The sequence below is a fragment of the Chinchilla lanigera genome, unplaced genomic scaffold, assembly GCF_000276665.1.
Source record: "Chinchilla lanigera isolate Chin_1 unplaced genomic scaffold, ChiLan1.0 scaffold00066, whole genome shotgun sequence".
NCBI classification, from domain to species: Eukaryota; Metazoa; Chordata; class Mammalia; order Rodentia; family Chinchillidae; genus Chinchilla; species Chinchilla lanigera.
This window is the reverse complement of record NW_004955467.1, coordinates 2,149,538-2,162,076: the sequence shown is the minus strand read 5'-3', so window position 1 is coordinate 2,162,076 and position 12,539 is coordinate 2,149,538.

The following is a 12,539-nucleotide window of genomic DNA, read 5'->3' as shown; positions in this document are numbered from 1 at the left end:
TATCCTGAGAGTGGACTGAATTTTAAACTGTGCTCTTAAAAACTATGTGAAAACAATTGAGTGTTTCTTCTTTGAAACAGTTATCCATTTTCTTTATTTAGATTTTCACTACTGGGACAGATAAATATAAAAGGAAGTTCAGGCCTCAGATGGGAAAACGGAACATCGTGTGTTGTTCAGTCTGAGAGCCCATAGCAGGAAACAGAAACTTGTATGTTTAAATCTCCCAAACGACTTACATTCTGAAAGCAAAGCAGCAAAATGCTTTTCATTTTCCTTCTGACAATCTCAGAATTCTCTTTTTCAGGATCAAAAACAGGACAAGTGTTTTCACCCAGGAGCCAAATTAGTAAATACTTAGTTTTGGTATTGCCTGGCTACTCCAAGCAAGACATAGGTGGTCAGTTGATAACCAGGTCATAAGTGCTTTGAACCCAATAAATACAGTATTCAGGTGCCTACTACCACCAGCACCACCACTCTTCCCCTAATTCATACTAAAATTCACTTGCAGGTAGAGAAAAGCCAAACATTCACAATGGTGAAGGTAAACCCACCCCTGAACCTCAGCATAAAGCAGCTGAGATGTAAAAAAAATGTTTTCCATGGTTTTTTACACTTGATCTTATCCGAAAGGCCAAGGGATATTTTTCCATGGTTTTTTGAAGTAAGCTAGAAATGCACAACAGTGAAGGAGGCCCAAAGACCCTGGGTCCGTCACTAGCCAAAACACAACAACATCAAGAAACAGCCTCTGCACACACCAAGAGAAAGGCCCTTTCATCATCCTCTGGGTACAGCTGTTTTACCTTGGGCTAGTTGCTTAGGAGCAGAGAGGCTGGGGTCTAGGGGGAATATGAACCACCTATCTGGAAGGAACACACCCTTTTCAGTCTTCTCAGGCTGCAAATGAATCCTCATCGCAGTTTCTGTAGACCTGACCTGAGGTAAGTATCCACGGGAACATGGCTGCGGCCAGGCACTGGGCAATCTACTACCCAGAGAAGCATCGGTCTCGGTGGGACGCTGCAACATGAGCGCTGAAAGAGAGCCCCATGAGACAAGATTTTTTTTGCCGAAATGTCACCCAAGTACTTAGGATCCAGGGAAGAATGGGATTAAGAGTACTTTTAATTATTTTTATTTATGGAGAACAGATTCTAAAGGGCAGGAATAAAAACACGTCTCTGAATGCCAAGCCAAAGAATTAAGATTGGACATCTGAAAACCCAGCTTGCACCTTGCCCGTCTCTTGTGCTGGGTCTTACTGTGTCCCGGGCGGACTGAAGATGTGAGCAAGATGAACGGCAGGCACAGTGTGAGTGAAGTCTCCTACAGCACTGCACAGCCAGCGGGCAACGGCAAGACTGCAGAAGAAACTCTGGCAGTCACTGTGAAGAAAAGCCAAGGGGCTGGGCAACCGATGTGAGGGTTGAGAGGAGGGAGGTGCCTAGGGTGGTAGTCTGCTAAGGCTATCATCACACAGTAACTCAGACTGAGCAGCCTAAACCATAGAAATTTATTTCCCCCCGTTCTAGAGACCAGAGGTCTGAGATCAAGGTGTCAGTAGGGGTGATTCCTTCTGAGGCTTTTCTCTTTGGTTGGTCGGTGGCCATCTTCTCCCTGTACCTTCCCATGGTCAATGTATCAGTGTCCTACGCCTATCTTAACAGGGACATCATTCACATTGTATTAGGATCCTCCCCTGACTTCATTTTACCTTATTTCTTTAAAGGCCTATCTCCAAATATAGTCACATTCTGAGGTACTGAGGGTTAGGATCTCAACATATAATTTTAGGTGCACAAAAGTGCACATAACAGTTCACAGTATGAAAATGAATGTGATTCCAGAACTACTAAGTTTGAGGTGATGGCCAGATCTCCGAAGCATAAACATCCAGCAGGCTGCTTTGCAGATCTGGCCATAAAATACATGACCAAGACCATGGCTGCATGATGCTAGAGGGACCTCCTTGTCTATCCAACCAGAAATGAGAATCACATGGGCCAAGCACAGGCTGTCACCCACATGTGCAGGTTGGGAAATGTGACAGTAGCCATTTGATCTCTGAGCTCCAGTGAGCCAGCAGAACAAACTCAAAAGAAGCTGCTTCTTAAATGAGAATGCCTAGTGAATTTACATGGAGACATTCCTAGCAAGATAACGCAGGCCAATTATTTCCACCGTATTCTTCCCACTGACCACTTGGTTTTCTGTCCCTTCCACCTTCCCATCATCTCCCCACTGACAATAAACTTTCTGTGACTTGGGACTGTGCCACTCGATTTTGTCCCCATTCCTTCAGTACTAAATGTCCTGACACAGTCACGCATGCAGTGTGGTGGGGATGTGTTCAGAAACGTGTCACTGAATGACTTGCCATGCAGACATCATAGAGCATACTTACATAAAGATATCTACAATGTCACAAGGCAATATAATCATATGGGGCCACGGTCATATCTCAGTCGACCATTGGCCACAATCCCCATGTGAATCAAATATGCAGCACTAACACAGCTTCTCATCAGGAGCATGTGGCCAAAAAACGTATGTCCATGGTCATCCAGGGACATGAGTACTGACCTCTAGGAGATGCACAGCAGAATAGGTGTGAGAACACAGGCCAGACCTCTTCAGTCTGAGTCTGGTCTCTACCAAGTATGACCCTCCCTGAGCAGAATCATCCTGTGTCTCAATTTCCTCCTCTTATCAAATGAGAGCGATGCAGTACACACTCCAGAGTTGTCAGCACTGGGAGTTAATGTGTGTAACTGACAGCATGTGGCTCACAGTCAACGCTGTGTGAGTGCTCTTCCTTCTTCACATCCACTAAGTGCTTAACACATTACCTAGGTTGATTCATTAGAGCTCCAAAAATGACTTAAAGTGGGTATTACCATCCGCACCATGAAAAGGAAGTCAGGTCCAGTGACAGTAAAGCCCTTGCCAACAGGTGCACAGCTGGTAAGCAGCAGAGACAGACTGAACTCAGAGCTGAGTATTATGGTCTCTCTCTTCTTTCTGCATCACAAATTAGGCTGCAGATAATCCTCAGTCAAGAAGAATGTCCCCAGGCTCAAAGTGGGGTTGATATGGCATCAGAATCTACCCAGAAACTGAGGGTTTTACAGATATGATTATGTCCCAATTCCTACTCTGTTTATTGGCAACCCTGTACACTATCTCAACATCTCGTCCAAGCTGCAGAGCTTTCTGTTTGCATCATTCAGAAAGCATGTCTGGCATGCAGTGGCCCCAAATATCCCTCTAACACTCAGCCAGGCCATCAGCACGCCAGCAATGCTCACACGGCTCCTACCTTTGGAAAGCAGGTGACAACTGCACTACTCAACAGCTGCTCAACAACACAGACTATGACCTGGACAAAGCTACCACGCCTTAAAAAATCCTTCAACCCAAGGTAGGAAACAGTTACGTACTGTTAGTACAGATCCTAGTTAACTAGAGATTATTCTCTGTAATCAGTGTTTTCCAAAGAATTCCATGGCAAAGACTGGGCAGAGTAGCCCACTTCAGCATGATCAGCCATGATTGTTATAAAGCATTTCCTTGGATTCAGCCAAATCATCTCTCATTTCCATCCAATCATCCTAATTCTGGCTTCAGTCTTTTGATCTCAGAAGAGTTTTCACATTGTGAGTCTTCCCCGCTCTCAGTTAAACACCCTCAGGGCTTCCAACTGTCCTCAATACGGCATGTGGCTCACCTGAACTACTACAGACTCCTTTTGATCATCTCTGATCTCCTCCACTCAGAGAAGCTGCCAGGCTCTGTTTGGGTTCCCCTTCCCTGAGCCTAATGTTGAAAGTTGCCCTTATGCAGAAGGCCAGGGAGATTATGCGGTTTATTTCATTTCAGTTTTCCTAGGGATCACATCACTCACTGCCTGTTGTCCAGTGTATGAAAAGTTATGTTATGTACCCTGTCCAGCTTTTTAGTTTTTTACAGTGATTAAGTCCAATCTTTATTACCACATCATAGCTAGAAAGGATATTCCCACCATACAGTTGAAACAATTCTTTCAAAATGTTACCATTGTGTGATTATTATAAATATTCCTGTTAATAATGAGAGCAAGGAAAGATGCCTGCTGCCAACATATCTTTAAAATATTATACTGGAGATACAAGCTCAGGTAGTAAGGCATAAATAAATACCGGAAATGAAGAAATATATTTATCTTCAATTGTAGCTTGTATAACTCCCTAGGGCAAACTCCCTAAGGATTCATACAAAACTTCTTAATGTATACACATGTAAAACATTTAGGAAATATCATTGTAAAAAAGTACTACTTAGAATAGCAACAAAAAATTTAAAGTACCTAACAAGGCTAAAAAAGACAGAAAATTAAGTTCTATATGGAGAAAATTATAAAAATGCTATTGAAAGTAATCAATGATTAAGGAGATCAGAAGACTCAATAATACAAAGATAGGACTTTCCCCAATTCAAATATAGTTTCAACAAAGTTATAAAGAAATCCCCAAACGTTTTTTTAGTACTTAACAAAGTTGATTTAAAAATTTATTTGGGCCTTCCTCTATTGTCCTAAGACATGACCATAGCAAGAGGAGTGTGAGTTCAGCTCCTCCCTTCCTCCATTGACCCAGGACCATGCAACTGGCAAGAAAAGTCTGAGATCATCCTTCCCTCCCTCTACTGATGGGACTCAGGGCCCAGAGACCTGCGGGAACACCAGGGACACGGTGGGACCCTTACCTTTGATAAAAAGGCCAAACACCCTCAATGGATGAAAGATAACCTCTTTAATAAATGGTGCTAGAAAAACTGGATGTCTACATGCTGAAGACTAAAACTAGACCCATATCTATTACCATGCACTAAAATCAAAATGGATAAAGGTCTAAATACTAAAACAGAAATACTGAAACTACTAGAAGAGAAAATAGGTAGAAATCTTGAAGACATAGCTATAGACAGAGACTTCATGAACAAAACCCAAACTGCATGGGAAATACTCCAAAGAATCAACAACTAGGACCTCATCTTATTAAATAGCTTTTGCACATCAAAATAAATCACCAATAGAGTGAAAAGACAACCCAGAGTGGAAAAAAATTTTATCCAAGAATTCTTCAAAGGACTTATACTTAGAACATATGAAGGACTGAAAAACATCAGACCCTCCAAATTCAAAGACCTAGTCCAAAAATGGGCATCTGAGATGAGTACATTCTTCTCAGATGAAGAAATACAAATGGTAAATATATACATGAAAAAATGTTCAACATCATTGGTCATTCGAGAGATGCAAATTAAAATGTCACTGAGATTCCATCTCACTCCAAAAAGAATGGCTAGTATCAAGAAATCAACCAATAACAAATGCTGGCAAGGCTGTGAGAGAACAGAAACTCTTCTTCACTGTTGGTGGGAGCGTAGACTGGTGCAACCACTGTGGAAATCAGTGTAGAGATTCCCTAAAAAACTAGGATTTGATCCAGCTGTTCCCTTTCTGGATCTCTTTCCAGAAGAATTAAAAACATCATACCACAGTGATATATGTGCACCCATGTTTATAGCAGCACAATTTGTAATAGCTAAAAATCTCAGTAACAAACCAAATGTCCATCAACTGAGGAATGGATAAAAAAAGATGTGTTTTTTATACAATGGAGTACTACTCAGCCATGAAGAAGGATAAACTGGAGACTTACAGGTAAATGGATGCAACTCCAGACTATACTTATAAGTGAAATAAATCAGACCCATATGTGTAAACATCACATTGCCTCACTAGTGTGAGAAACTGCATGAGTAAATAAGATCCAAAATGTACAATACATATTGTGAACTGGGAAGAAACTGTTCAAAAGAAAAAAGAAACTGTGATGGGGGAAAGGAGAAAGGAAAATTATATATATATATATATATATATTTACACACAAGATATTTACACACTAAGTTAGTTGTACAGCTAGTTTCTCAGTTCATTGAAAAGAAAGGTTTGTGCTACTACTGTTTGGACAAGATATCATGTCTGTATCTTGTACTCTGAATAACTGCTCTGAAGACAACAATATGCAATGTATACATTATTGTTAATTCTCCTACTAATCTGTTTTGAAACTTTTGTTATTTTTATTTTTTCTCTTTAAAATAAAATTTAAAAATAAATAAATATAAAAATTTATTTGGAAGAATGCAATAATAATAATGATGACAACTACATTAAGGGTTACTCCTAAAAGCAGTTTTTAAATCTACACTAAGTCAGTATTGGTATAGGAATATTCAAATAGAATCAAAAACTGAGCCTAGAAACAAACCCACATACATACAGAAACTGAATTTATGATACAATTGGTACTGGAGACTGATGTGGAAAGAATGAACATTTCAATAACTGCGTCTCCTCATGGGAAATAAAAAGAAGTTCGATCTTTTGTTAGCCATGCTCCTGCAATGATGCTGCATGCCAAGAATCTCCAAAAATCTCAACAAATGTTTACTACTCACACTCAAGTCTGTAAGTCAACTGTGGCAAATTGCAGGTCATTCAGATTTGTTCCACATACCTCTCATTCTCTGAGCCAGACTGAAGGAACAGTGGCTACCTGTATCATAAACTTCTTACACTGCAGGTAAGGAACACAAGGGGATAAACCAAGCCACCTATTTAAAGTCTCATATTAGGTGGGACACGCACTGTAATCTTCTCATGTTCTATTCACCAAAGCAAGTCACATAGTTAAGCTCAAAGATGGAGGAAAACCACAGTATATTCTCCCCAAAATGAATTACGCCAAGGACAGCAAGGAAAGAAAAGGTTGTGTGCAAACAATACAATTTACCACAGATTCTGCTCACAACATACAGACAAATTAATTCAAAGTGGCTTAATGATGAAACTTTTAACAGATAATATAGGAACCTTAGGGTAAGACAGAGAATTCCAAATATGACCACAAAAAGAAACTGAGAGAGAAGATTGCTAATTTCAATTAAAATTAAAGCCTTTTGTAATCAGAACTGGCAAAGTGAAGACATGTGCAACACCTATCAATGGCAAAGGACCAGTACCCACGATACATACGACAGAACATCTAAGTAAGAAAAAAACAGACCAGTGCACACCGAGAACTTGGTCTGTGACAAAATGGCATTACAAACCAATGAGAAAAATCTGAACTATTCAGTACGCGGTACTAAAGTAACTGTCTACATGGGGAATGATAAAATGAGATCTTTACCTGACACTATATAGCAAAATAAATTCTAGATTAAACAGCTTATGTAAGAAAAGTAACATTTTAGAACTTTAAAAGAAATTGTACTATGTCATTATTACATTGCATAGGGAAAGTATGTTTTAAATGAATAATAAAGGGCCAGATCAAAAAAGTTGACAAATACGACTATATTGTTTTAGAAAGTTTTAAAAGCCAAAAGATGTCCTGAACAAAGTTAAATGTGAAGTTAGAGACCAGAAGATATTTTTAACACTCAGATAAAGGCTAAATACCCAGAATATTTCAAAGATGTCCTTCACACACTACAAAACACACAGAAGAGAGCATGGAACATCTGGAAAGCATCCAGGTGTTTCCTGTGGTTGTAGCACAGAGCCTGTGTGTGTGTGTGTGTGTGTGTGTGTGTGTGTGTGTGTGTGTGTGTGTGTACACAAATTTGTCTGCATGCTACTCCCTACACTTCTGTAGAAGTAATCACTTTGAATTAGAATGTCCTTCATCCATTTTGTTGAAAAAGGCTTGCATTCTTTCCTCCGGCTTGTGTTACATCCTCCACTAGACAAAGTTTTAAAACACTACAATTCATTATTAACATTGTGTGCTCCCCCTCCCCCACTCCTAACATGAGCTTTCCCTTAGATAATCTTTGAGCATATGCTGTAGGCCCAGCTCTGTCTTGAAGATAGTGTGGTATAAAGATTAATTGTTGTTGCCAGATGAGTGATGTAGATAAATGTTAGTAAGAGGGTGAAAGGTAGGATTCTAGAAGGCACTAGGACACATCTCGGAGAGAAAAGAGGAAAAACCGACCAAGTACCCCATTATTCTCTTGGACGTGGAGAGAGGTATGAAATTAGATGGCCAGGAAGAGAATGCAATTTAAGCCAGTATATGTAGATGTTTCCACCATCTATGTGGTGTTCACCACCCCATCTCTGTGTGTGTTCTCAGTTCTTTGGTCACACAGGGCTGCACAGAGTGGCGGTAGATGTTCACTGGTCACTGTTAGACACTCTTAGTTAACCTTAGTTTTCCTGCTTAAAAACCTCCATGTAGTCATCTTAAGAAAGCATCAGGAGCTGGAAAGAGTTCCCCGCTCACACCTAGAAACAGACAGTATACACAGTGTCTTACAACGCCTACTTCTTGGCTCTTGGTACTGGCAGCCTTACTCACGGCCCCATCTGGCAATCACCATCAGTTGCTTCATCTTCTCAAAAGGAAAACTACCTGAGTTGGCCAATCTGGGTTTCCAAAGGTCTGCCTGCCTTCTGCTAATACCAGTCCTCCTGCCCCCTCTACCCAAGCAACCTCCAAGAAAGTGTGCACGATGGAATACACTGCCTCGTCCAGGTCTACAACTGAAAACAAGGGCAATATGTCTGCCTTCATGTAGGTGACAGAGGTTTACTGCATGCTATTAGGTAGCATGGGCTATACACTGGCACTGGGCTATACACTGGGAATATTTAGATAAATGAGAAAGAAACAATTCCTACTGTATTTTCAGACAGCTGGAAGAATGTGAGGGTAGTTTTCTGTGTCAATTTGGTTAGGCTATAATACACAACTGTTTAATCAAATACTAGTGTAGGTGTCACTGGGGAAGTACTTTGTAGATATGGCTAATATCTATCATATGTTGATTTTAAGTAAGAGATTATCCTTGATGGTATGGGTAGATCTTGCCTAGTCAGCTGAAGGTCTCAAGAATAAAGCTGAGATTTCCTAAGAAAGAAAACTGACCCTGAGACTACAATATTAGTTCCTGAGAAGCCAGTCTTCCACCTGCCCTACAGGTTGAAGACTTGTCAATCTCCACAATCATATTTCACATCAATTCCTTGAAATAAATGGCGTGTGTGTGTTTGTGTAGAATTCCTTGAAATAAATGGCATGTGTGTGTGTGTGTCTCCTTATAGGAGACAGAAAATACCAGCTATAGTATAACTAGGGACACCCTTTGTGTGGTGCTTAGCAGTATAAGCCTATGGCAGATTTCCCAAATTTGAATCTTGGATCCATGCTATACTTAGATGTACCATGATCTTGAGTCACTTCCTACAATCTCTAAACCTCAATTTCCTATCTATAAAATGGAAATAGTATCTCCCTCATATGGTCATTGCAAGGGATCAAAGAGGTTAGTGTCTTGCCTATGCTCACACAGCTAGTAAAGATGAAGCCAGAATTTAACCTCAAATCTGTCTCCCATGTGTGTACCTCTATCCCTTTTGTTCCTTGGTAATTAACACTTCAACTGCTGGTTCATTAACAGACACTTTTGCTAGAGACAACCATCTATTATCTCATTTTTCAACTCTGCTCTACAGAGATGCCTCTTAAATTCGTAACTCTGGCCCAATCGTACAGCTGAGTTCTAGGTTTCCCTTACGTTCTACTACTCTGCTGTGACCCACTGGCTTCAAAACTAACATATCTTTAATTCAACCTGTCTTTCCATCACCATCAAAAATTCCTGGCTTTACTTCTCTCCACCTATGACCCTGAGAAAGCTACTGACCCTCCAACTTCAGTCTTCTCAATTATTAAACGGGGGGATATGACGTCAGGAAAGAAGACACAAATCATGCACAGTCCCTACTTCTCTTTATATCTGCAATCCCTATCATGGTGTCTATGCATTATAGATACATTACGGTACTTATTCAAGCAGGTACTTTATCAGTGTACCTACTCAGTCAGCATCTATTCAGTCATCAGCACTGATTTTAATTAACTGCACAACAGGAGAAATGAATTTAGTTCTTTTTGCAGGCCAAGTTGAAAACCATCACCTCCCATAAAACCAAGATGCTACAGTACGTAGGATCCATTTACATCCTACGTTAGTGTACTGCCATCTAGTGGACTACCTAGAACGGAATGGAGCTTGCAGAGAAAGGCAACATCCTAGAGCTATGACAGCAAATCTTTTAGAGTCCAAGTGCCCACCCTACAACCCAAAGCCCACTTATTTATCACAGAGTGCCGATTAAACCTGAACTGCAGTTCAACCTGAATACTGAGGTTTTAGGTTAGACAAAAACAACTGTTATCTGATGCTCGGCTGCTGGGGCAACTTGGCTCACATGAAGATGACTCTGGGCACCCCCTGCAGCACGAGCGTTGTAGGTTCACCACCACTGTCCTAGAAGAAATTTTTTTAAAATGCTCAGACTGACTGGATACCTCTGTTGGATTTCAAAACTACCTGAAAAGCATGAAAAACAGGATGTGTTTTAACTATAAAATAAAGGCCCGAAAGACCAAACCCAGAATGATGATTCATGCTAAAGTGCCACACACCATGCCAACACTAAGATATCCGACCTTCTAACAGTAGGAAAGAGTATATGGTAGACTCTGCTATGTTCCCTTTTCCTCAGTAACAAAATCTCATTTATTCAAGGCAGCAATGTGTCTACCTAAATACCTGTTTTCCAGACTACCTTGCACTTGGGTGATTTTGACAAAAGATATGAAAGTAGAAGCAAAGTCTATTGTAGTTTGTGAGGCAGCTTTTTTCTCAGAGGCAACAGGAAAGCCCATCTTTTATCATTGCCTAGAAACCAATGTGGAGATTAAAAACAGCAGAGTAAAGACTGGCAGCAGTATGTCTAACTGGAATACGCAAAGGGATTCTGTTTTATAAGTCACCCAAGTCCCTAGCTGCCTGACACCTAACACCTCGAACACCCTGACCATCACTGGTTGCCACAAAAGAGAATGCAAGGCTAGAGAACCTTATATAAGAGCTTCACCTTCTCCACCCATAAGACAGTGGTGCTTCCATTCACCTTGCGCTAGCCACAGCTAACACAACATCTAGAACAAAAGGAATACACAGTAAGCGATACCCTTTCCACTACAATCTTCAGTAGATTAATTTACTTCTCTCAACCATAGTTTCACATCAGTAGCATGGTGTTACGTAGTACATAACACGGTCCTTCCTCCCTCTTGAGATTATGAGGAGACTCAAATGAAGTAACATATAACAGAACTCTAATAAGCTCTAAGAATACAGACTCTAAGAGACCATAACACGCTATGGTAGAATTACCGTGCCTTCACCTCTACCCACCTATTTATTTAGAGGTAGGTCAAAAAATGCACACTGATGGCTATGGAATGTAACGTTGCTTTCATTTTAACTAACACTTCTACTCAATTCCTCTAAAGCTGAGACTGACCAGAGAAGAAAACTCACTACCTTCAGTCTCCTCCAAGTAATTCTTTTCAACTGGAATGAAATAGAAAGTGGGGGCAGATTTTGTTTCCTGAAGATGCCCACAGCACTATCTATATCCCACATACCCTTAATTTTTAAACTGTAATTTTTTTTTTTTTTTTTTTTTTTTTAGTTTTTCTCCGGTACCGGCAACCGAACTCACGACCTTGCGCTTGCCAGGCAAGCGCTTTTGCCTCTGAGCTAAATCCCCAGCCCTAAACTGTAATCTTAACACTCGTCAAGTGGTGGGTGTGTGCACCCTCTTCTTGAAACTGGTGATTACTTTGTCCAGTGGAGTATGGCAGCCGAGAGGTGATGACTTCCAGGATGAGTCATAAAAATGCCATGCACTTCTGCCCCTTTGGGAGGCCCACTGTGAGAACCAAACACCAGAGGGTGAAGAAGCCCACATGAGTCACATGGAGCAACTCCACACAGAGCATACACCACAGGAGTTCTGACCAGCAGCACAGCTGAGCCCCTGAAGGACAGCCTTTGCCAACCTCCAGGCCTGAGGCTGCAGACATCCCAAGTGTTTCCTGCCCCAGCCATAGGGTCAAACCCAGCCTTCAAGTCTTCCTGAGTCCCAGACACTGTTCAGCAGAAAAAAGCTGTCCCCTCGTGCGCAACTCAAATTTCTGTCTCACAGAGTTTCTGAGGAGTTATGAAATGATTATTTCACGTTGGTAACTTTTGGGGTGAATTTTTATGCAACAATAGCACCTGAAACAGTACAACACATTAGCACCTATAATATTCACATAATTACTACATAGAAAAAAGATCAAATAGTTAAGTGCAGCCTTACTAAATTATTACATCTCAAATGCTGCACTAAAGGGAGGAACTGTAAATGATGCTTAAAGTATATTATATTGATTACAATTCAGTTAGACTATAAACAACAAAAGCCAAAGCAGTAACAAACAGGATGGCTGTTTGCTTCTCTCTCATGTACAAGTTCAGATAGGTAGTTCAGGGCCATTAAATCCACCAGATGAGATTCAGACAATCTCTACTCATTTCTCTGCCATTCACAAAACAAGACCTCCATAATGGCC